The 25,824-nt window shown below is 36.9% G+C and overlaps 1 long non-coding RNA gene across 1 annotated transcript in view; it reads right to left on the reverse strand.

Moving 5' to 3' along the window:
• LOC141370158 (uncharacterized) overlaps nt 1–25,824 on the reverse strand; it is an 81,300-nt gene that overhangs the window by 14,800 nt on the left and 40,676 nt on the right. Inside the window, exon 3 of the long non-coding RNA XR_012373977.1 lies at nt 6,017–6,178. This is a non-coding gene — a long non-coding RNA (uncharacterized lncRNA). The remainder of the gene's footprint in view (nt 1–6,016; nt 6,179–25,824) is intronic.

The raw sequence follows: 25,824 nt of genomic DNA on the forward strand, positions 1-25,824 counted from the left end.
CCCATGGCGTTCTGTGGTTTCCCATTCCTGGTACTTATCATATGTTGGTGTCAGTGCCTGTTTCCCATTCTGCCCCCTGGGGTCCATGTTCTTAGAGGATAAAAAACATGTGCTTTGTGTTTTATGAGCCATTCTATCCTAGGATGAAGCTCAATTCCTGACACACAGTATGTGCTCAACTAACAGTCAAGGACGTGAGTGAATAGATATTGAATTCATGGGTAAATGGGGAAAGGATGATATTGTGAGGGCCCCATGCCCCAAAACAAAGGTAAGTGGAACTGACAGAAAAGAGAATGTTAGGCTCATCTGCAACCTGGTAATATTCAAACTGCATAGAATCGCTTTCCACTCTGTGGATCTCTTATATAGGTTTCAAATAAAGATCCAACACCATCCAGAGTGCTAAAATAAAATTAGAATTTTGGGTTTATAAGTAAACCATCTTAAAAGGAGTAATCGGAATGGCATCTGCAAGCTAGGCAGCAGGGACTGAGCTTCAATTTCTTCTCGAAGTTAAAGAAGATGAAAAAGAAAGATCCTGTTTAGAATTCCCTTTACAAAGAGCCACTTCCAAATTTTGGATATTATTTTAGGCATTGCATGTACAGATTTAAAAACAAACACAAAGAAAATGAGGGACACAATCTTCTTTGCAATAAAGATCTATTCTTATGTTAACAGGAGAATTCCTGAGTCAGTGACTTAGAAATGCATAATCTTATGGCCATAGGATTTTAGAGAAAGAGAAAAATCATTAGTATGATCTAACCCTGAGTGTTTTGGAAACTAGTGGAGCATATGTTTGATGCCTTATGTCTATTCTGACCCACTTCTGCTACAACAATTAGAATTCAGCCCCTCTAGGCCTTTCCTTTGGACCCCTTACCCTTGTTTTCTTGAGAATTTAAGCCATTAAAATTTGAGTTTTGACCCACTAGTTGAGTGTTCCCTTTCTCACTTTCCGGATAAAGGAAATAATTCACCAAAGTTGTGATCGCCGGAGTTAACCCAAATGGTAATGAGGAAGGTAAAATCCAGATCTAGAGACTTGCAGCTTATCCAGTGCTATTTTCACCATGGTGCACTGTCTTTGACCCCTTTCCTCACACATTCCATTGAGTTGTACGGAATCTGCACGGCTGGAATGAATACAAGTTGAAGGGGAAGTTAAATCCATCTAAACTTTAAAATGTAGGGGAGATTTAACATCCTTATGTCCTTTGGAATGCGATGGTGCATTCATGGTTCATGCAGTCAGCAAACTAAAGGTCGGGCTTTGGTTGGTATTCAGCATAAAGTGTGTCGTAACATCGACAGGCTATATTTATACAGTGGTGCTGAAAGATTAAAACAAATATATACCAATGTTGATCCTAACAAATGTATTCACTGCAGCTGATAGAGTTCACATCAGTTTTTGAGTTTGTAATTGTTTACCCATATGTTGCAAATGGCAGTTTTTCCAAGATATAATAATTTGGCACTTCATTCTGTGGTTTTTTTTTTCGGAGGAGGAGACTATAATATCTTTAATATTGGGAGGCCTCGATTTCTAGACAATATTAGCAAGGGGAAAAATTAGGGCTTGGCTTTCAATCAACTCTTCAACCAGTTTTATGAGAATTCCATCCCTACAAACCTTTGTAGACAGCAATTTACACTCCTCCAAGTGCAAAAGGAATAAATACTGCACGCTCTCTAATTTTTCACAAGGGAGCACGTCAGGGGTCTATGGTCTTTGGATCTGTAGGATAATGTATTACTTGTGCTCCCGATCTGTGCCCACATTTCTTTTGTCCCTGGTACCCCAGGGACCCCAAACTCCTGACAAAAAGGTTCAATCCATACTCCACTTTCTGCTCACATCTCCAAAGCTAATGACATGGTTCCTATGCGTCTCTTGAAAATAACTGCCCCCAGGACAAAAGATTATTCTTTTTCAAGATGATGGTTCTTTTGGTTCAACTGGTGTGAATCTCTCAGCACTAAAAGGTTGCCTTGTCATATCCACTGTGGAGCTCTTTCCTATGAGGTCGTTGACAAAGAAGCACATCTGGTAGCTATTCAGTACAGCTCCACTGGATCCTGCTGCCCGTGACACAGACTCAGTGTCTCACAGCTGTGCACATGCCCTTCTTCTCCTCTCCATGTCCCTGTCTCACTGGGGGACACTCCCGAAGAGCTGACAGCCTTCAGCTTCCCTCCTTTGCATTCAGTCTTAAGCCTAATGATCCAGGGAGCATTCCTTTTCCCAAGCAGCTGAGTGTATGTCAGGCAAGTTGTACCTCTGGTATCCTTCAGTGATATCCAAGAGCTCCTGAGATCCTTCTCTGGTTTTCTATATTGGTGATTCCCGCCGCCCCCCACCCCCCACCCCCCCCGTGCCAGGTGAAGTGTCTACATTGACATTTTAATATGTGCTGGGGATAATGTTTAAATTGGATATAAATGTGTGATTGTATGGAAGGCTATGTAAGCCAGTATAAGGGCAGTATACTATTTAATAGGCTCCTTATCTTTAGACTTATCAAGAGATTTAAAATTTCCATCTAGGAGACTATTTCTATTGTTTTTAACAATCTCTTCCTGGACTACTTTTCCAATCTAACATTCTAGTTTTTCTTCCTTTCTAATTCTTTATCTATATGTTACCATCCCCTATGTTCAGTTGAAGGAGGCATTTGTTTGTCTTTACTCATGGTGTTTCCCACCCAAAATGCCTTTCCTGGATTTTCCACTTAATGAAATATATTTAAATGACAGGACACAGGCAGATGTCCCAGAAGTTATAAGCAAACACTTACTCATTATCAGTCAGAAGGAATTGTTTCCTCCCCTGTACTCCAACTGCATGTTACTCATATTGCTTGGAGTTTGTTTACCCTATCATGTACTGTTATTTGCGTTGGGTGATATATATAATATATTGTATGTATATCTATAATCGTTAATATTGTGTGTTTATATATAACATTATCATGGATTCACACAGGGCCTTAAAAATAGAAGTTTCTCAAAAACTATTAAATAAATGGATATTTTGTGGCAGGTAATTGAACCGATGATTTTATTTCAAACCAACTTGATTAGATTATTTTAATGAACAAATATTAAAATGAGTAGAGGTGACTATTTTGCTAACAGCCAATTGTTGACCATGATTCTCATGAGAGTAACCTATGTCTTCTAGAAGCTTATATTCATTCTGAATTTCCTAAACAAAATTTTAACAAAGCACTCAACTCTGGACCCACATCATTTCATAGAAAAATAAAAAATAGTATAGACATTTGCTGATAAAGTTTAATTCATGAGTGTCCATGGGAATTTTTTTCCCCTCTTATAAATGTGCTGTCCCCATTGGATTAAATATTGGTGCAAACATTTGTGTCATGGAGCACCATAATAGGAAAAAAGGCAAGGGGATTACTGAACAGAGATGAAAATATTGTATTCTACCAAGAGCCATGGATTTTCTCTTTAATAATAGAAAAATAGCAAAGACATAAACAAATAACAGTTTAAAAAAAGAGATCAGGAAGGTGTTGTCTACAGATGGGTATAATTTTTGTGCTGACAAATTAGGCAGAAGGAAAATCACTATTAGCCCCTTGACTTTCAAGTACTGAACACAAAACTGTAGATACCATGAAGCCTAAGAAAGCATTTTCATTAACAAAGGTTGCAGGCCTCTCCAGCTACTTGGCATCTTCTTGAGTTTTCTGTGCTTTCTGTCAGTTGTTCCAGGCAACCCAGGACAAGATAGAGAAAGGTCTTTGACTAGGTGAAGTGCTGGAGAAATCACCCATGGTGACCACCCACTGAACTGCTTTCATCACCAACTGAGCTATGAAGAGACTAGAGTACAGGACAGTAGTGTATCATTATGGAATTCAGGTGGATCTGGATGAATGGGTTGTTGGTTTGTGAAAAATATTTATTTATAAGCAATGTTATGGTAAAGAAATATATTTATTTGGAGTTTAGGGTTTGTCAGTTATTTTCCTTATTGGAGTCTCATTTATCCTAATCTACAACATGGGGTCATACTACCTACGTGGTAGAGTTGCTCTGACAACTAAAATGATATATAAAGTGTTTAGCCTTGCACTTCAGGCATAAAGCATTTTCAGCTCATGCTTGTTCTCCTAATGACAATAACATTGACTTAACACTTACTCTTGCAGGTGGTGTTTTAAGGACTTCATTCTCTTAACAAACTCTCTGAGTCCCCCAAATGCTAAATATAAGAAGTTTAGTGTAAGCTTTGTCTGCTGATTGCTAAAGTGGTATATGTAAAATATCCTTTCATAATTTAGTGCTCAACGATTAGCTCATAGAGTCAAAGAAATTCTACCAATGGGGCTAGAGCATATTATGCTCATTATTAGAAATATTATGATAGCATAACAGTTTCTTTACAATTGTTTTACAGTTATAAAAACTTTTCTCAATTAATCTTCAGAATAGTTTTAGTGAATAGGAAAAGTGGTTACTATTGTCACTCTTTACATTTGAAGGCACTGAAACTCAGAGATAAAGCAATCTACATTATCACATACTAGAAATGAAAAACCAGGTCTCTAAATTCTCGTGACATTTCAGGTGTCATAATGGTCCAAATCATAGCATCCCCCAACATTCATTCAATACCTAGTTTATCATACAAGATTTATCAACCATCTAGCACTCCCCAGGCCCTATGGCAAGTGCAAGGGTATTGTGGGATACCTTACTATGGGAACTCCCTGGATGGGAAACCAACTCTTTTCAGAGAAAGCCAGACTACCCTGTTTCCAAGATCTATATTCATTTCCCAAACACACAGCTAAACCACATTTCCCAAACTCTCTTGCCATTAGATATGGCCATGGGCATGCATTCCAGTTGATAGAATGTGAGCAGAATTGTCATGCATCTTCTTCAATTTCATTTGTCCTTCACTGTCTCAGTTCAGATGACTACAGGGATTGTGGAAGCCACAAAATGGAAGAAGTCTCTGTCCCTGAATCACCACGTGAGGAAGCTGACCAGGGATACTTCAAACAGGAACTGAAATTATTACCTAAGTGAAAAATAAGCTTCTCTTTGTTTGAGCCATTATACATTTTGAGACTTAAGTGTGCTAGAAAGCCTTCCTTTTCTGAAACTCAGGGACTATTAGGAGGGGCTTCCTGAAGCAAGTGATTACTACTCAGAAATCTAGGAATTACATAGGTAAAGCAGATGGGGAAGAATAAGAAAACACATAAAAAGTACAGCAGATGTAAGAGCCTAGGATCGGAGAGAATGTGATGTCCATTCAGCCTTGCTACTCAAAGTGCATCAGCTTCAGTGTCACCAGCTTTTAGAAATGCTGAATCTTGGGCCCCAGGTGAGACCTACTGAACCAGGACTGCATTTTAAGAAGATTCCAGGGCAATTCATATGACACTAAAGTTTGAAAAAAAAATGCTTTAGGATGGTGTAGTTGGCACACAGAGGATGAGGTGTGGGATAGGGAGGCAATAAGCCATAGAAATAAGTAAAGGCCAGAACTTCCAGGGTCTTGCAAGTGATTCCTATACTAAAATAAAAGGAGTGTCTTACTCAGCTAAGACTGCTATAACAAGATAACATAGACTGGTGGTTTAAACCACAGAAATTTATTTGCTCACAGTCCTGGAGGCTGGAAGTCTAAGATCAGAATGTCAGTGTGGTCAGGTTCTGGTGAGATCCTCTTCCTGGTTTGCAAATGGCTGACCACTTTCTCACTGTGCTTTTTAAGGTGGAAAGAGAGAGAGAGATCTCTGGTTTCTTTCTCTTCCTATAAGGACACTAATGCCATCATGAGGGTCCCAGCCTCATGTCCTCATCTAAATCTGATTCTATCGAAAAAGCCCCACTTCCGAATACATTTACATCGGGGGTTAGGGTTTCAACATATGAATTTTGAGGGAACAAAAACATTCAGTCCATAACAAGGAGTTAATATTGCCTTAAAAAATAAGTTCATTAAATTTTTGTTACATACCTGGCACTATGAGGGACATAAAAGGCAGAAAACATGATTCCAACTGTTGCCAAAACAACTTCCCTGGCTACGTGCTGCTGGTTGAGCTGGGAGTCACCCTTGTGTTTGCCTTGAAACTCCAAATCCTTTCTCTTCAGTCCCACTGACTCCACGATGAGAAGCCTGGATGAAAAATGCACACTGAATTGAAGATTTAGGATTGTAGCCAGTAGGAATTAGTTAACGTTATCAGATCTTGAACAGAAAACAACTACATTGGAAGTGATAGTTCAGAAAATTTAACAGGGGAGATGTGTACAAGATCACTTATAACTTATCCCTCAGATAGTTATTGAGTACCTACTATGTTCTGTGCATGTATCACTTCCAGCCTACTCCTATATATATCTTTCATGTCTATGTGCTTCCTTACTAATGGAAGATCAGATGTTTCTGAACGGTGGAGAACAGAAGAGGAAAGAGAGTAGTGGGAAGGGGAGGGAGAGAGAGGGAGAAAGAGAGAGAGCAGAGAAAGGGGGAGATATTGAAATGAGAATTTTTTCATATGTGCATACAAGCACACATTCTTATAGATCTTGAACAGTAATCTTATCTTGGAGATATATATGTTCAACGTCTAGAATATATACAACAGATGAGACTGCATGACACTTTCAATGATGAGAGAGACTTTAGAACATGTTTATTTCCCCCCATCCCTTCTACTCATGCATGAAGAAAATTAAATTATTTTCCCAGGGAAGCTTATGCAGAGACTGGCAGACATGAGATTGGCAGTCAGGTCTCTCCACTCTCAACCAGAAATATCACTAGATATTCAATGAAACACTATTTCTACAATGAAACAAAGGGTTTCATGGACACATGCATTTTGGAACATTCTGGGTTATACAATGTATAATAGGTTCATTTGCAGCAGAACCTCTCAGGGCCTTAATTTAATGCACCAATGAGCTCTGTGAGTCTCCCAGAGGGCAGCACACAATTTTCAGAATTTTCCAAAGTAATTTGTTACTGGAAATCAGTGGTCCACAGGACATACTTGGGCTCCACTGCACCACACTGAGCTTTTTCTCTAATTTATACACTCCTTCTCTGTGTGGTGAAAAAAGGAGGCAAGATCTCTTTACTGTCAGATTGACTCTAAGCTGGCAACTAGTTATTTCTTTGGGTCTTAACTTTCCCATCTATAAAACAAAGGGACTTATTAAAATAGTTTTCTTCTAAGGATTTCATTATCTGTGCTAAATGTAGATCAGTTGTATGAGGAGGCGGACCATGCATGTCAGGATATCTCAGGGTCAAGTTCTGGCTCTGTCACTGTCAGTGACAAGCCTGGTGATTCATAGAAGTTCACAGTACCTCTCCAGGCCTTGGCGTTTTTATCTGAAACCCAATGGCATTGAACTACACAGTCTAGTCCACAGCAACTTGCTTGAGAGGCCAAAGGCTACATGTCCTACAGAGCCTAGACTCATACTAAAAAAGTGAGTTAAAAAAAATAATGAAATATACAAAATTGATGAATCCAACCTCAGGTAAAAGGGAGACTGCTAATGTTTGGAATAATGTTGCCCGTGTAATAGGAGAGAAAATGGTGGTGGCCCTTTTTTTTTTCTGAGAAGGAGGGAAAAAGAGAAGAATGAAGGAAATCAAAGATGGGTGTGTAAGTATAAAGGGGAAAAGTCAAGGTGTTGTTGTTAGAAGTGTTTTGGCAACTTTTGAAATTAACTCCTTTATCTCCTATAACATCACAAATTTTATAACATGAAAAGGTAAAATAAGAAAGTGTAACAACTTTACATAATTGAAGTGAAACTAACATAATCAAAAAATGTATTATCAATTCAAATGACTTAGCTGAGACAAACCAGGTTCCAAATAAATCAATGTCTAAAATATAAGCTAACAAACTGTAAATATTGCCCAATGCATAATTACTAGTTTTGGGGAATGGATAGTGTTCTCTGATTACAAAGTATTAGTACATGCTCATTAAAAAGATTAGATAATACAAAAAATATAAGGAAAAAAATGAAAATTATTTGTATTCTCATTAGCAAACACAGTTAATATTTAGTTACAAATTCTTAGGTTTAATTGTGCCTATTTATATATAAATTCTACATTGATAGCACATATTGTTATTAAAATTACAATAGAATGGAACCATACTATATATAATATTTGACAACATACTTTATTCATTTAAAATATATAGAATTTTTCACATCAATAAATATGGATTTCCTAATTTTTATTAGCTAAATGGTATTTTGATGATATGCCATTATATATATATTTTTTAATCTTTTTTTGAAGATTTTATTTATTTAATCATGAGAGACACAGAGAGAGAGAGGCAGAAGCAGAGGGAGAAGTAGGCATCCCACTGAGCAGAGAGCCCGATGTGGGACTCAATCCCAGGACCCTGGGATCATGACCTGAGCCAAAGGCAGATGCTTAACAAACCGAGTTAACCAGGTGCCCGATATACCATTATATATTTGATCAGTCTCTTATGAATGTCCATTATAGCCACTCTAATGGACATCTTGGTGTTATATATGTTTTAAATATATTTGTATATAAATATGTGTATTTATCCCATTACCTCCTTGTAATAAAATCCAAACAGTGGAACTGCTAAGGCAGAAGCTATGAACACTTAAAATATTGACATGGATCACTAAACTGCCCAGTAAAAAATTGTACCAATTTTATTGCCACTGACAATAGACAATAGAATCATTTATTTATACCATTTCTAGTACAGAGTATTTTTTATTTTAATTTTTGTTAAACTAAAAAGCAAATATTGTCATCTAATTACTTAATGAGAACTCAGTTGTCAACATGGTTTAACCTCTTTCTGTAAATGTATTGAATATTTACATTCTTCTGCAAGGCTTGTTCACTTCTACTCATTTGGGGTGTTGGTCTTTCCTTTCTAATTTATAAAAGTGCTTTCTATATTAATGTTATTGATTTCTTGTACATATATTGGAAATACTTTCCCCAGGTTATCACTTAGTGTTTGATCCCTTATATAATTTTACAATAGAAAATATTTTTTAGAAATAGACATCCTTTACGGAATTTCCCACTGATGCTGTCCATACAAATTTCTCTCACTTTAAGATTATAAAAGTATAATTTGTATTTTCTTTAGTTTATGGCTTTTTTTTTTCCAATTACATTTTTGATCCATTTGGGAGGGTTTTTCTTTGTGATAAGGAGTAAGGTAAGGATAACCTCCCTCTTTTTCCCCATGTGGCTAGCCATTTGTGTCAAAACAACTTACTTAATAAGGCGTTATTTTTTTCACTAATTTGAAACGCCTTTCAAAAGAAGGAAACTACAAAGAAAATAAGGAAGTAACATTTTTATGTAGTTAAATCATCAATATGATCCTTTGTAGTTTATTTAAAATTTTTTAAATTTTATTTATTATGTTATGTTAATCACCATACATCATTAGTTTTTGATGTAGTGTTCCACGATCCATTGTTTGTGCATAACACCCAGTGCTCCACGCAGAACGTGCCCTCTTTAATACCCATCACCGGGCTCACCCATCCCCCCACCCCCCTCCCCTCGAGAACCTTCAGTTTGTTTTTCAGAGTCCACCGTCTCTCACGGTTCGTCTCTCCTTCCGATCCCGCCCCCCTTCATGTTTCCCTTCCTTCTCCTAATGTCCTCCATTGTAGTTTAAATTCTGAAAGAAAACTATTAGTTCTACTAATTTTATGAATGTGTATTTTACTTTGTTTTCCAAAACTTATTTGTAGTAAAAGGCATGAGAAAGAAATTGTTTTATTTATTATTTATTTATTTTTCTTTGCCAGTGTTTACCCAGTTCTTTCAGGACCATCTAACCATCCTTCTCCCACTGATTCCAAATGTCATCATTCTTGTACAATAGAGTTTGCTTTTGTTCTTTCTGCTTTATTTATGTGCCATTATTACACCTTTGAAATTACTGTGGATTCATAAGATATTTTGATATCTGATTGCTTTAATTATAAATAGCTGGTAAAGTCCCTCTCATTATATTTTTTTTTTTCTCTGAATACTCTTGGCTATCTTCATATTTATTTTTAGATGAAACTTATTATCCTTTTTTTAATCTCAGTATATACAAACATTATTAGATGTAGAGATTTTAATGTCCTATAGGATGTTCTGAGATATAATAGGGAAGTTCTTATAAAAAAAACTTATAGAAGTAAGTCCCTTTGCTTTTGATCAATAATCTGTCTGAAGAAGAGCAGAGGACACTTATAACAGCAAGATTTGGTTTCAAGGACTCTGTCTATATATCACAGAATAACAGAAAATATTACTAACACTCAGCTTGTATGATGCCCACAATCTCTCCCCTCCCTTCCCCACTTACAAACAGATCACCAGTTAACAGCTATTCTTGTGGTTCTATTTCGTTTTCTTTGAGCACTATTATAATAGCTCTTTCTGATGATAACCAGCTTAAGTAGAAAAGAAAAAAGTGAGTGAGAGTTTTCCTATAAACCAAATAGAATCAAGGATGCCACAATCAAGGATTAGCAGTGTGCTATACTGAAAGAATCATGTCTAACAACCAGTATTATTACAAATTAGTGCCAATTTTTACTTATTTTTTGAAGACTTTTAAAATGGATTCAAGAAATCGTCCCAAACACAACTTCTTAAAATCCTTTTCCTCTGTTCCACCATTCTCTGAAGCCCAAAAGCTTCCCCAGAGTCTGAGTATTCAGGGTCCTCCTGTCTATCCACAGTGTTTTCTTCACTAATAACCTTACCTGCATAAAGTCTGTCTCCTCTTTTCTCACTTTTTAAACTTACTTTTCTTTTTCTCACTGTTTCATTTTTAGTTTCCAGTCCTTTCTATGCTCTCAAGTCTGCATCACATGATTATTTTTTATTGAAGTATATAACCGATGTGTAACATATTAGTTTCAGGTGTATTATATAATGCTTTAATATTTGTGTATATTGCAAAATGATCACCAACAAGAAGTCTAGTTAGCATCCATGGTTTTATAAACTAACCAGACTTAACTCTTCTTCAAAGAGTAAAGATTGGTGGTAGGAGGAAGGGGTGTGATGAGCTAATACAAGATTCTCCTTGACAGATTGGCAGGGCAGAGATAGTTCAAAGCTAAGAAAACCTGCATATTAAATAATTTTGTCACTGTCACATTTGTACAGATTAATAGAATCCTGTCTAGGTCATATCACGTTGTGCAATTAAGACTGGCATCTGTCGAAGGAAAAAGACATTCATAATTATTGCTATCTTTTACTTAAGGAAAGGATTGAAGTTTTCTGAAGCACAACTTGGGAAGAAATAAGACAAATAAAAGATGGGGAGAGCTAGTAATAGCTCTCATTTATGAAGTGATTACTACATTCTATGCAGTGGGCTAAGCGCCTTATGTCATAAACAACAAGAGTTTGTGTATTTGTTCTTTTCCCAATTTTTCAAGGACAAAACAGATAACCAGAACTATAATCAGGTTGTCTCAAAGAATATAACTAGCAGCTGGTGATCAGTCTTTTCATTGTATGTTCTCTGGTTCTACATTTATAAGAATTCCAACAGACAACAAAATAGGCAGAATATAGTCAAAGTAGAAAATAGAAAGTAAAAGCAGCTATTGTAAAATATCCACAAAATTTTCAGTGAAGAAAAACTGTATACTCTCTCTAGTACTGAGAACGTTCAATGTTTTTCAGTGAAATGAATGAATAAATGAAAAGGCAAATTTCCTTAATCATTGGGACTGTGAATCTATTGTATTGTATTTCATGTTCTGGCTGATTTTGTTTATTTTTTCATCTTGCTATATTTTATGAAGCACTAGAAGTTACCTTAAATTATCTTTGTAATGATGAAAGGGTTGTAAATAATTACATGCAGTTTTAACAAATCATGTGAGTCAGTTTATTGGGCATAATTCAGAAGTGTTTACTGTTGGATTATTTCTAATTTTTACATTGCCTTGGAGATATTATTGTGAATCAAGCAAATCAAGAGCTATCCACTTAAGGCTTTTCCTCAGAACTTCTGAGAAAAATCCATAGGATGTTAAATTCCCTGTTGGAATAGAAGCTCATGTTATTCATAATCACATATTTGGATATAATCAGGTTAATATGTAAGTGACTTTGAATGTGATCTATGGTGTCCATATTTTCTTTCAAAGCTTCGGCAAAGTCTGTGTTCTCCAGAGACAGTGTAGTCAATATCTGTGACTTACACGAGCCAGACATTTAAGGAATCGAGTGCCATAGAAGAATGGATTCTGTTCTCATTTGCACACTGTACAAAGATTAGCAATCATAGTAAAGATGACACCAGCATGAAAAATCCTTCCTCCCGATTGTAGGCTGGACTTGCTCTTCCATTAGTTCAATACAAATTATTTCTGAGCAATTCCCCCTGCAATTACCTGATTAGCAATCCCAATTGCTTCTCCCTGTTTCGAAGACCTTGATTAAATGATATCCCCTCCTGATTACTTTATCAAGTCCAGCTACTATGGATTATTGACAGCTCTGTGTTAACTCTCTTGTTTCTTTGGCAAGCCGCCAGGCAAATGGCAAAGCAGCTGTTTCTTGAGATGGGGAGAAGAGAAATGCCCATTGATAGGATCCTTATGGTTTTTGCAAACTGACAGACCATTAGCTGACCTTGAAATTGTTTTGGTGGTTGTTATGTGTTTGACATCCCTTTGGATTACCAAAGATTGACAACTAGATAGCAGAGGTGGTTGATACTCTGATCAAACCCCCATCACGTTACAGCTTGTAGAAAGCAGGCATATTATGGGTTGTTCGGGAGGTTTGCTTGATGGAGGAAATGAACTGCTTTAGCCTACTTCTCACAGTTTCGACTGCACAGATTGTCCAAAGCCACAAGGCTTAAATTCAACTTTTGCCTTACTTTTCTGTGGAGCTGAAATCATGTGTGAAGGCTGCTGAACATGCTGATTCTTATCAAATAGCTCTATAGAGCAGGGATGGCTATCTTTTTGTATATCTTACAAACTCACAGAGGCTTTGACACATGGCCAAGGATGACTTAAATCTCTTTTTAATCATCCTCCCACATGATCTTTAAGTATAGATTATTTCATTTTTAGTTGTTATTTTCTCTTTCAAAATATTAAGTCCCTTTTTATGTCATCATCTCCTCCTCCTCCTCCTCCTCCTCCTCCTTCTTCTTCTTCTTCTTCTTCTTCTTCTTCTTCTTCTTCTTCTTCTTCTTCTATTTCTTCTTCTTTTTTCCTATTCCAAATGGCCCTTCAATCTGAATCTTGTAGAAGGTGGGCAGGCGAAATGTTGAGAAAGAAGGCAAATGTTGAGAGAGAATAAGACCAATGTATTATTTAAATACAACAGTGATGTTTGCCTTTCCTTGCATTTCAACTACACTTTTTTCCTTTAATTTTCCTCTTTTTTTGTGTTTAAATAAACTTTATTTCAGAACAGTTTTGGATTGGCAGAATTTTTTCCTTAAATATCCTATATCTGTATGGAATATTTGTCATACTTGATTAACCGAAGGTGATAAATTATTACTAAATAGTTTATTCATATTTCCTTAGTTTTTACCTAATGCCTTCTTTCTGTCCCAGGATCCAATCCAACATATCATATCATATTTAATTGTCATGTCTCCTGAGGTTCCTCTTGGCTGTGAGTTTCTGACTTTCTTTGTTTTTGATAACCTTGATAGTTTTCTTTTTTAAAGATTTTATTTATTTATTTGACAGAGAGAGAGAGACAGTGAGAGAGGGAACACAAGCAGGGGGAGTGGGAGATGGAGAAGCAGGCTTCCCCCCGAGCAGGGAGCCCAATGTGGGGCCCAATCCCAGGACCCTGGGATTATGACCTGAGCCGAAGGCAGACGCTTAATGACTGAGCCACCCAGGCGCCCCGATAACCTTGATAGTTTTGAGGCATACTACTCAGATATTTGGAGACTGACTGCCCCTACATGTAAAGATTTTACAGTGGAGAAGCCTAACAAACATACCTCAAGCCAGATGAACAAGGTCAACATCAACAGTTATAAATCTTGGTGGTGGTACGTACTCTTGATATGATGTGATGGGAATAGCACTTTATATCTGTGGTTTTCTTTCCCAAAACCCATTATCCCAATCTAGTCATGAGGAAAATATCAGATAAATTCTAATTAAAAGACTTTCTATAAAATTCTTGAACAGTACACCTCAAAACTGTCAAGGTCATCAAAAACGAACTAACTAGATAGATGATAGATAGATAGATAGATGATAGATGAAGGAAGGAGAATAGACAAAAATCTTGGACAGAAGAAATTTATGTAGATATTTCATCTTTACTATGAAATTATGAATATTTATTTTGTACTTTGGGTTAGAGTCCAATACCACCGTACTTATTTTGTTACTTATATTCTTGCAATTTGAAATCTTTTAGGTGACTCTTGCAAGCCTTTGACATATCCCCAGCATTGTGGGTGGTGGTTTTTTTGTGGGAGGGGAGTACTTTACTACTCCAATAACATTTTTTTAAAACTTTTTATTGTTTTGTTAATCACCATATATTACATCATTTGTTTTTGATGCAGTGTTCCATGATTCATTGTTTGTTCATAACACCCAGTGCTCCATGCAGAATGTGCCCTCTTTAATACCCATCACCAGGCTAACCCATCCCCTTACCCTCCTCCCCTCTAGAACCCTCTGTTTTTCAGAGTCCATCATCTCTCATGGTTCGTCTCCCCCTCCAACTTACTCCCCTTCATTCTTCCCCTCCTGCTATCTTCTTCTTTTTCTTTTTTCTTAACATATGTTGCGTTATTTGTTTCAGAAGTACAGATCTGTGATTCAACAGTCTTGCACAATTCACAGCGCTCACCGTAGCACATACCCTCCCCAATGTCTATCACCCAGCCACCCCATCCCTCCCACCGCCAACCACTCCAGTAACACTCAGTTTGTTCCTGAGATTAAGAATTCCTCATATCAGTGAGGTCATATGATACATGTCTTTCTCTGATTGACTTATTTCACTCAGCATAACACCCTCCAGTTCCATCCACGTCGGTGCAAATGGCAAGATCTCATTCCTTTTGATGGCTCCATAATATTCCATTGTGTATATATACCACCTCTTCTTTATCCATTCATCTGTCGATGGACATCTTGGCTCTTTCCACAGTTTGGCTATTGTGGACATTGCTGCTATAAACATTGGGGTGCACGTACCCCTTCGGGTCCCTACATTTGTATCTTTGGGGTAAATACCCAGTAGTGAAATTGCTGGATCGAATGGTAGCTCTAATTTCAACTGTTTGAGGCACCTCCATACTGTTTTCCAGAGTGGCTGCACCAGCTTGCATTCCCACCAACAGTGTAGGAGGGTTCCCCTTTCTCCACATCCCCGCCAACATCTGTCGTTCCCTGACTTGTTAATTTTAGCCATTCTGACGGGTGTGAGGTGGTATCTCATTGAGGTTTTGATTTGGATTTCCCTGATGCCGAGTGATGTTGAGCACTTTTTCATGTGCCTGTTGGCCATTTGGATGTCTTCTTTGGAGAAATGTCTGTTCATGTCTTCTGCCCATTTCTTGATTGGATTATTTGTTCTTTGGGTGTTGAGTTTGATAAGTTCTTTATAGATTTTGGATACTAGCCCTTTATCTGATATGTCATTTGCAAATATTTTCTCCCATTCTGTCGGTTGTCTTTTGGTTTTGTGGACTGTTTCTTTTGCTGTGCAAAAGCTTTTTATCTTGATGAAATCCCAATAGTTCATGTTTGCCCTGGCTTCCCGTGCCTTTGGTGATGTTTCTAGGAAGAAGTTGCTGTGGCTGAGGTCGAAGAGGTTGACCTGTGTTCTCCTTTAGGATTTTGATGGACTCCTGTCTCACGTTTAGGTCTTTCAACCATTTGGAGTCTATTTTTGTGTGTGGTGTAAGGAAATGGTCCAGTTTCATTCTTCTGCATGTGGCTGTCCAGTTTTCCCAACACCATTTGTTAAGGAGACTGTCTTTTTGCCATTGGACATTCTTTCCTGCTTTGTCAAAGATGAGTTGACCATAGAGTGGAGGGTCCATTTCTGGGCTCTCGATTCTGTTCCATTGATCTATGTGTCTGTTTTTGTGCCAGTACCATACTGTCTTGATGATGACAGCTTTGTAATAGAGCTGGAAGTCCGGAATTGTGATGCCGCCAGCTTTGCTTTTCTTTTTCAAGATTCCTCTGGCTATTCGGGGTCTCTTCTGGTTCCATACAAATTTTAGGATTATTTGTTCCATTTCTTTGAAAAAAGTGGATGGTATTTTGATGGGGATTGCATTGAATGTGTAGATTGCTCTAGGTAGCATTGACATCTTCACAATGTTGGTTCTCCCAATCCATGAGCATGGAACGTTTTTCCATTTCTTTGTGTCTTCTTTAATTTCTTTCATGAATATTTTATAGTTTTCTGAGTACAGATCCTTTGCCTCTTTGGTTAAATTTATTCCTAGGTATCTTATGGTTTTGGGTGCAATTGGGAATGGGATCGACTCCTTGATTTGTCTCTCTTCTGTCTTGTTGTTGGTGTATAGGAATGCCACTGATTTCTGTGCATTGATTTTATATCCTGCTACTTGACTGAATTCCTGTATGAGTTCTAGCAGTTTTGGGGTGGAGTCTTTTGGGTTTTCCACATACAGTATCATATCATCTGCAAAGAGTGAGGGTTTGACTTCCTCTTTGCTGATTTGGATGCCTTTGATTTCTTTTTGTTGTCTGATTGCTGTGGCTAGGACTTCTAATACTATGTTGAATAGCAGTGGTGAGAGTGGACATCCCTGCTGCGTTCCTGACCTTAGGGGAAAAGCTCCAATAACATTTTTAATTGTGGTAAAGTACACAAAACATATGATATATGTATCATACATCTTAACCATTTTTAGGTATGTAGTTCAGTAGAGTTAAGTATATTCATTGTTGTGCAACCAATCTCCAGAACTTTTCATTTTGCAAAACTGAAACTCTGTACCCATTAAGCAACGACTCCCTCTCTCTTCTCTCTCCAGCCCCTGGAAGCCACTCTTCTAGTTTCTGCTCCTGTGAATTGGACTACTCTAGATACCACAGACATGATATCAGTGGTATCATACAATATTTATCTTTTTGTGACTGGCTTCTTTCACTTAGCATAATATACTCATGGTCCATCTATGAGTCAGAATTTTCTTCCTTGTTAAGGCTGAGTAATATTTCATTGTGTGTATATACCACATTTTGTTTATCTATTCATCCATCAGTGGACACATGGGTTACTTCCACCTTGTGACTACTGTGAATAATGCTGCTATGAACATGAGTGTACACATTTTTCTTCCAGACCCAACTTTCAATTACTTTGCACATATGACCAAGTGGAATTGCTGGATCATATGATAATTCTATTTTTGTTTTTCTTTTTAGAAATTGCCATACTGTTTTCCATAGTGGCTACACCATTTTACATACCCATCAACAGTGCACATGGGTTTCAATTTCTGCACATCTTGCCAAACTTGTTATTTTCTCTCTCTCTCTTTTTTTATTTGATAGTAGCCATCCTAATAGATGTGAGATTATATCTTATTGTGGTTTTGGTTTGCATTGTGCTAATTATTAGTGATATTGAGCATTGTTTCATATGTTTATTGGATATTTATATATCTGTTTTGGAGGAATATTTAAGTCTATTTAAGTCATTTTCCCATTTTAAAATCAGGTTATTTGTTTTTTGTTGTTGTTGACTAGTAAGATTTCTTTATATATTCTGGATATTATTAATCACCTATCACAGATATATGATTTGAAAATATTTTCTCCCTTTCTATAGATTACCTTTTCACTCTGTTGATTGTGTCCTTTGATGCACAGTAGTTTTAAATTTTGACACAGTCTAATTTAGCTATTTTTACTTTTGTTACCCATGCTTTTGGTATCATATCCCGGAAATCACTGTCAAATCCAACATTAAGAGACTTATAGCTTTAGCTTTTACATTTAGTTCTTTGATCTATTTTGAGTTGATAATTGTATATAGTATAAGGTAATAGTCCAACTTCATTTTTTTTTGCTTGTGTATATCCAGTTTTCCGACATCATTTAGTAAAAAGACTGTCCTTGCCCCATTGAATGGCCTTGAGACCCTTGTCAAAAATCATTTGACCATATCTGTGAGGGTTTATTTCTAGGCCATTTTTTTCTATTTCTTTAGCAATATGTTTGTCTTTATGGCAGTGCCACACTGTTTTGATAACTGTAGCTTGGTAAATAAGTTCTGAAGTAAAAAAGTGTGATGGCTCCAACTTTATTCTCTTTCACGGTGTTTTGGCTATTCCATATGAGTTTTACAATATATTTTTCTACATAAAACACCACTGGGATTTTGATAGGTGTTGCATTAAATCTGTAGATCACTTTGGATTGTATTGACATCTTAACAATATTGTCTTCCAATCCATGAACATGGGATGTCTTTCCATTTATTTGCATCTTCTTTAATTTCTTTCAGCATTGTTTTCTAGTTTTTGGTGTACAAGTCTTTTGTCTCCTTGGTTAAGTTTATTCCTAAGAATTTTATTCTTGGGGCACCTGGGTGGCTCAGTCAGTTAAAGGTCCGACTCTTGATTTTGGAGCAGGTCATGAGCTCAGGGTCATGAGATCAAGTCCTATTTTGGGCACCACGCTGGACATGGAGCCTGCTTAAGATTTCTCTCTCTCTTCCTCTCCCTGCCCCTCATCCCCCCCAAAAATAATAAACAAAATTTTTTTAAAAGAACTTTATTCTTCCTAATCCTATTGTAAATCGAATTGTTTTCTTAATTTCCTTTTGGATTGTTCATTGTTAGTGTATAGAGATATGCTGATTTTTGTGTCTAATAACATTTAATTTTAATTTAACTCATAGCTTCAGAAAACAAGTATAGAATTTTAAGGTCTACTTTGGGACTTATTAGTTTATCTGAAAAGGAATCTATGACCTCAGTATTTTGATTTCAGTTCTTTCAGTCATGTATGTGACTCAGCAACTAATTTATTTAAATTGGTTCTTGACTTAAGGACTTTCCCTCTTACTATCTTGCTTTCATTTTCATGAGAGTGGATATGCTTGTCCTTCTCGGTAATGGGAGAAAGACAGACAGGATTAGTCTCATCGTGTTGGGCAGATTCTCTGAGATAGTGATGGTGTCTTTGCTACTGGCAGAAAACCTTGTGTCACATGATCCAATCAGAATGTACTTAGTTGCTAGGAATATGGTTTTGAGGTTAGATAAATCTGGTTTCATTCTAACTCCAAGATTTACTAGCTGTGAAAATTTGCTGAATTCCTTACTATCATTAAAGCTTAATATTATTATTATTTATTAAAATAGTGAAAATACTAATACCTACCTCTAAAACTCTTATGTACATAATCTAAGCGCAAACATGTGGAATGCAATGCATTGCATTAATTGCTATCATGCTTGTCACCTGATAAATTGTCAGGTAGTACAATAAATTTAATGTTTAACACCAGAGTTTTTCAACTTCACTATTACTGAATGCAGTAGAAAGAAATACTAGTCTCAACTGGGAAACCCAGTAGCATTAATGACTTTTTTTTTGACAGTGGTGGAAAGGATTTGCACTAGAAGGCATGACCAGATAGCCATGTTTCCTAGTCTTGTCTTTTTATTTGGAAGTTGGTTGAGAAAGATCAGCTGTGGCAAGAGGGCTCAACAAGGATAACACATGTAACAGGGGACAGAATGTGAGGTGTGGTGCAGAATTCATAATCTACGATGATTAGAAATTCAGATACCAAATTTCACAAACTGGCACCATTCCAACTCTCCTGAACGTGTGCCTGAATCCAAATAGCATAGTTAAAGAGAAAAGAACAGCAAAACTGTGAAATGTGCAGTTTAATGAACTTCCCAAATATAGGGCCTCAAAAAACCCAGCTCTAAATGAAATAAATAAGTGTGCGCTAAATGAAATTCTATCTTCCAACACTCTGAAAGCCACTTGTCCAGAAGTCCTCCTACAGCAAATATGCTTGGGATTTTCTTAGCAAATGTGTATCACTTCAGATGAAAATAGTTGAAATGGAAACAAGTGGGTGAAAAAGTAGAATTAGAGGAGTGAACAGATGGTATGTAAGTATAATGATGATCCAATTGCACCATATTATAAATGAGCTATCACAGAATCTCGGAGGAGCTTCTGGCCAAATACTTGAACATAATGGAGAAAAGCCCTACTTGTATCTCCCCTCCTTTTTTTTTTTCTTTCACAATTTAAGAACGTTGCAAACAAATGAAACAACTTACCAGAAAGTGTAACACAGGATACCTACTCACACAAGCCAAATCCTTCCTAACATCCTCTACTGGAAACTGAAAAAGGCCAGGTGGCCCTTGGTCAGAATAAGATGTCCAAAAACTCTTTCTGTGGATCTTGCAACACAAAGTGTTGATCACTGAAAGGGCTTTTAGAACAACAAGATACCACAGCACTTTCCCTTTCCTGATCTCTCAGACAGGCTATGCATTTCATCTCCCTCTGTGGTAGTATGGTTTTCTGGCGTCTTTTCTAATTTCCTCAAATTGTTGGTAGAAATTGCTTCAGACCACTTTGTTATCTCTCTCAGATGTTCTCACTGAAACTGAAATAGATATGTCATCTGCAATCATTTAACAGTTTTTAAAAGCACTTCTCTGAGAACTTTAGAACATAATTTTGCATTCAGTTCAAGTCCTTTCAGCTAGGCGGAAACACTAGCAGAAATATTTGCAAGGGCCCAAAGATTATTCTATTAGTTTGAACATCAAATTAATTTCAATTCTGTTCAGCAAATAATTCCATAACATCTACCATCACCTTAGACCTGAGTTACACAAAAGGTCTACACGTTCTTAGGGGACACTGGAATTTCCATGCACAGGGGAATCTGTTGAGCCTAAACAGTTCACACTAGCAAGTGTCAGAAGAAGATATTAATGCTTATTTACAGCTGAATCCTCAGTTATAAGAATTGGCACAAATACCTATAATATTAAATGATGAATTTTGAGGATTCCTGCAAAAAATGGTTTCTCAACTTTAGCATTACTAAGTTCAGGGTTCAGTTCTTTGTTGGTGATGGTGGAGGGAGCTGTTCTGTGCATTGGAAGATATTTATTAGCATTATTGCACTCTACCCACTAGATGTGAATAGTACCTCCTTCCCTGGAACCAACCAAAATGGTCTCCAGAATTTTCTAAATGTCTCCAGAGGGGCAAAATCATCCCCGGTTGAGATGCTGCTATAAAAGATGTATCCTTTGCCCTCAAAGAGTTTCTATTCAGTGGGAAAAGAAATAGTACACATAGTAAGTGGTTAAGTCAATAATAGTGCTAAGATGATTCAGTGCTGAGTGAGACAGACCAAACATACTATAGAACCTGAGAAGAAATCCTTAAGTCAACACTTCTGGCTTCTTACTTGGAGGACTTCTGATAGCACCACTTCTCAGAACTCTCACACTGTAAATAAGTTTTCCTTTTCATAAAATTTTCATCAGTTGCTTTCAGTATTATCCATTGACTAACAATTACCATTCAGATGGTGGTGAGTAATTAGAGGAATTATGGTACTAGGGCTTCTAATCAAATTTTCTTTTGTTATATGGTGTCTTGTCTTATTCTTGATTTTCTGCCTATGCTATTTTTTTTCCTAAAAAGTCTAAGTTGAAAATCTAAGTAAAGTAAACTGGAGGTAGTATGTATAGTACCTCTTCTTTGATTGGAAATTATAGGGATCAAATATCTAATATTAAAGGAAATCTCTTATGGAGTCTAGAGTTCACTCTAAGAAAATAGTTAACTACTGACATCATTGACTTTCTATCAGCAGGATTATTACATATTTATTGAGGATTTATCATGGAAGACATTGTCCTTCTGATCCTCCTTATAATTTGAGGGCAGTCTTGCCCTCATAAAAAATGGAGACTACAAGATACCCAATTCCTTGTCTCCCTAGAAAGGAGGGCATATGATGCAATCCTGAGTTCCCTAAAGGAAATCTGCAAGAGCTGGTGGATATGTTTCCTAGGAAAATTTTGACTCTGTGGTAGAACAAAAACAAAAACAAAAACAAAAACAAAAAACCAAAAATAACCTGTTGGAAGTAACTCTCCTTCTTTTCTTTGGTCATAATTGTGTGAGGATATAATGTTTGGAGCTACAGCAGCCATCTTGGAATGATGAGGGGACAACCAGAGAGTCACAACACTTGATGAATGGCAGAAATGAAAAATAATCAGCCCAACATCCTTGGTGACATAACTGAGTGGCTGAATGATTTAATCCTGTATTTGCCTGCCATCATACTTCTTGTTAGGGAAGATTATAGATGTGCTTGTAGGAAAAGCTTCTATTAACAAGATGTTCTGTGAATTGTGGCTAAATTTTTTTCAGATAATATTTCCACTATATTCAAGCCACAGTGTGGGTGAAATTAAAAACCAACAAACAAGCAAAAAGAATGACAAATCCTGTCTTCAAGAATTGCATTTTGACATTATTAGGGGCATTCTGTTTCCAAATTAATTATTATTATGTATTCAGAATAACTCTCAACTTAGAGAGGACACAGATAACACAGCATTTTGTCAACTTGATCTTATTATATCTATTATGGGTTGAAATGTGGTCATATGTTGAAGTCTTAACATCCAGTCCTTGAGAATGTGACCTTACTTGGAGATAAGGCCCTTACAGTAGTAATCTAAGTTAAAGGGATGTCATTGGGCTGGGCCCTAGTCCAATGTGACTAATGTCCTTATAAAAAAGGGAAATTTGGACCCAGCAACACACAAGGAAGGAAGATACTGTGAAGAGACAGAGAAAAGATAGCTGTCTACAGGCCAACAAGAGAGATCTGGAACAGATCCTTCCCTCACACCCCCAGAAGGAAACAACTCTGCTGGCACTTTGATTTTAGACTTCTAGCTTCCGGAGGTGTGAGACAATAAGTGTATGATATTCAAGGCACCTTATTTGTCTTATAGCAGCTTAGCAAACTCATACAATGTCCAAACTGAAGTCCTCATATGCTCTCTAAAACCTGCTCTTTCACTGTCTTTTCATCTTAGTTAATCCTTCCAACTCCCTCCCAAGCTCTGGCAGAAAACCTTGGCATCATCTTTGACTACTTCTCTCTCACTTCACATCCAATCAGTTGGCACACTCTTTTGGGTCTGCCTTCAAAGTTATTCGAGTTTCTTTGTTTCTCACTGCTCTGCAGCCACTACCCTAGTCAATGCCACTGTTGTCCTCCTATTTGTTTATAGCAAAAGCTGTAAGAGCTGGTCTCTTTGACCCCAGTGCAGTCCCTTTCTATCTCTTTCCTTGTTAAAATACAATATGGGTCATGTCAAGATCCAGTGCAGAATCTCCAATGCCTCCCATAGTACTCAAGTGAAAACCAAAAATTTACCAGCAATGCCCTGTGACCGCTCTTACTTTTCTCTTACTATGCTTTCCCTTGGCTCAGGCCATACTGGTGTGACCTCTTTGAGCTTCCAGGTATTCTCTCTTGAACTTGCAGTTCTTCTGCTTGAGTAATTATTTCTCCCAGATATTTGCTTGGCTCATTCTTACCTCCTTTAGATAAGTCATTTGGGAAAATCTCATTTTTTAGTGAGATCTTTCCTGACTACCTATTTAAATATGTAATTGCTTCCCTTTCCCAAACCTAGACAGAACTCACTCCCTTCCTGAATGATTATTTGTTCTGATAGCATTTGTTGCTATCATATTATATATTTTTTTCTCATTTTTTAAAAAAAAATCAATGTCTGTCTCTTATAATGCTGTATTTATGAAGGCAGGGGCTTTTGTCTACTTTGCTTACTGCCTTGTCTCTAGTGCCTACAGCAATCTTAAGAAATACAGATGCTTAAAAACTATCTGTACGATAAACACATGAGTGAACAAGAACTCACTTTACCACCATTTTTTACAATACTAGGAGTTTCAGGAAGTTTGGCATCATCAAGAAATTCTTATGCTTTGTAGCACGTTAGTGTTAGCTTTGAAAATTAAAATTTCTTGCAGGATATGTATAATGTTTTAATGCCAGGGAATAAGTAATTAAGTGTTTACTATGTAAATTTCTGTCACATAAGCTCACAACACCACATTTAAGACATATTAAAGGTTTAGAAAAGTTTTGTTTAGGGAGTGAAACCAAAAGTACTGTGCTTTATTACCTTAAATATCACACTCCCTAACTCTCTGAGTGACTAAGATAAGTGAAAGTTATTATTCTTATTGTTTTTCCTCTTTATTCAGAGCTGTTCCCAGGATCAGGGTTTGAGAGTTATCTGAATAGAAAGCTACATTCGTAAATAGTTTCCAGTCTTTCTTGATGCAAATAACAGACCTAACTTTTGTTGCTACATAGTTATAATTTCACTGGGGGAGGTAACATAAAATAAATCTGTTTCTACTTTAGATTCTTCCAAACCCTCTGAACAAGAATAAAAATATCTCCCTTTGATTTCTAGCAAATACATTATATAGAAATATTTAGCGTATCAGCTGTAAACATTTTGTACAAAAGCCGCATAAGTATCCTTTTTCATCTGTCTTATGCTTGATACAGATTTAGATTCTGTGATTTTAAGCCCTGTCATTTACCTGAAATCATCCCTCAGAGGGGATTTCCTGCGGAATTCTGAGCATGGTCATGAACTCAGGTTAATTTACACTCAAACCATCAAGCACAGGTGTTTTACAATTTTTATTTATTTTTCTTAAAGAACTTCCAGGGTAAGAAAATCTACAAGGGCCTATCTTACCTCCTGAGTTTAAATCATGCCTTAAAAAAATTCTATATCTAACTTAAGTCATTCTTCATTCATACATTTATTTTGTTGTTGTTGTTCAGTTCTTAGTGGATAAGGCTGGGCAATGTCATAAGGAGAAAAAACATACTTCAAGGTTATCCACAAAATATAAAAGCAAACTTGTAAACTATAGGCTTCTGGCAAGTGATACCCATAGAAATTCTTGCCAGAAATTTTGTAATGAAAAATACTGCAACTCTTTTTGGAGTAAATCTATGTAGAGTCATAAAGGAGAGATCTTTGAGAATGTCTCTCCTCTCTCTAATGTATCAATTCCAAGACCATACCTTTTGCGTGATAATTAGTAATACAGGGGCAACCATTTCCATTAATTCTTTCTCCAGGCTGTTGCCAGACGAATCATCTTCAAGCACGGTTGCTCTAAAACTTTCAATAGCTCCCCGTTGCTTTTTTTTTTAATTTTTTAATTTAAATTCCCCATTGCTTTTATAATGCAATTGAAATTTCTTAGCTTGGCACTCCTGACAGTGTTAGGTCAGATCCCCTAGAAGTGAATATGAGATAAGAGTTCTTGTGCAAGTAAATGATTAAGGAGTTGTTCCCAGAAGAACCCATTAAGGAAGAGAGAGGAGCAGAGGAGGCCAAAGGAAGAAGCTAAGCACAGACATGCTTTCAGCTGACATCTAGCCTTGGCCTGACCCAAGGGAGCTCTGGAGTATGAATGCTTTAGTTCTTCCATCTTGAGGGCAAGGAGACTGCATTTTGTTCCTTTGTCTCAGGGGCTTCAGCCCACTATGGATGCAGCAGGTCCTAAGCATCTCCAGCTGAGGCAGCTCCCTTCAACCATCAGTGATTTTCAGGGAATGCTATGGCTGTGAACCTTTGCCACCAACACTCATGTCACTCATGGGATGGG

The sequence above is a fragment of the Callorhinus ursinus genome, unplaced genomic scaffold (genome assembly GCF_003265705.2).
Source record: "Callorhinus ursinus isolate GAN/ISIS: 27379988/994484 unplaced genomic scaffold, GSC_fseal_2.0 scaffold2, whole genome shotgun sequence".
NCBI lineage: Eukaryota > Metazoa > Chordata > Mammalia > Carnivora > Otariidae > Callorhinus > Callorhinus ursinus.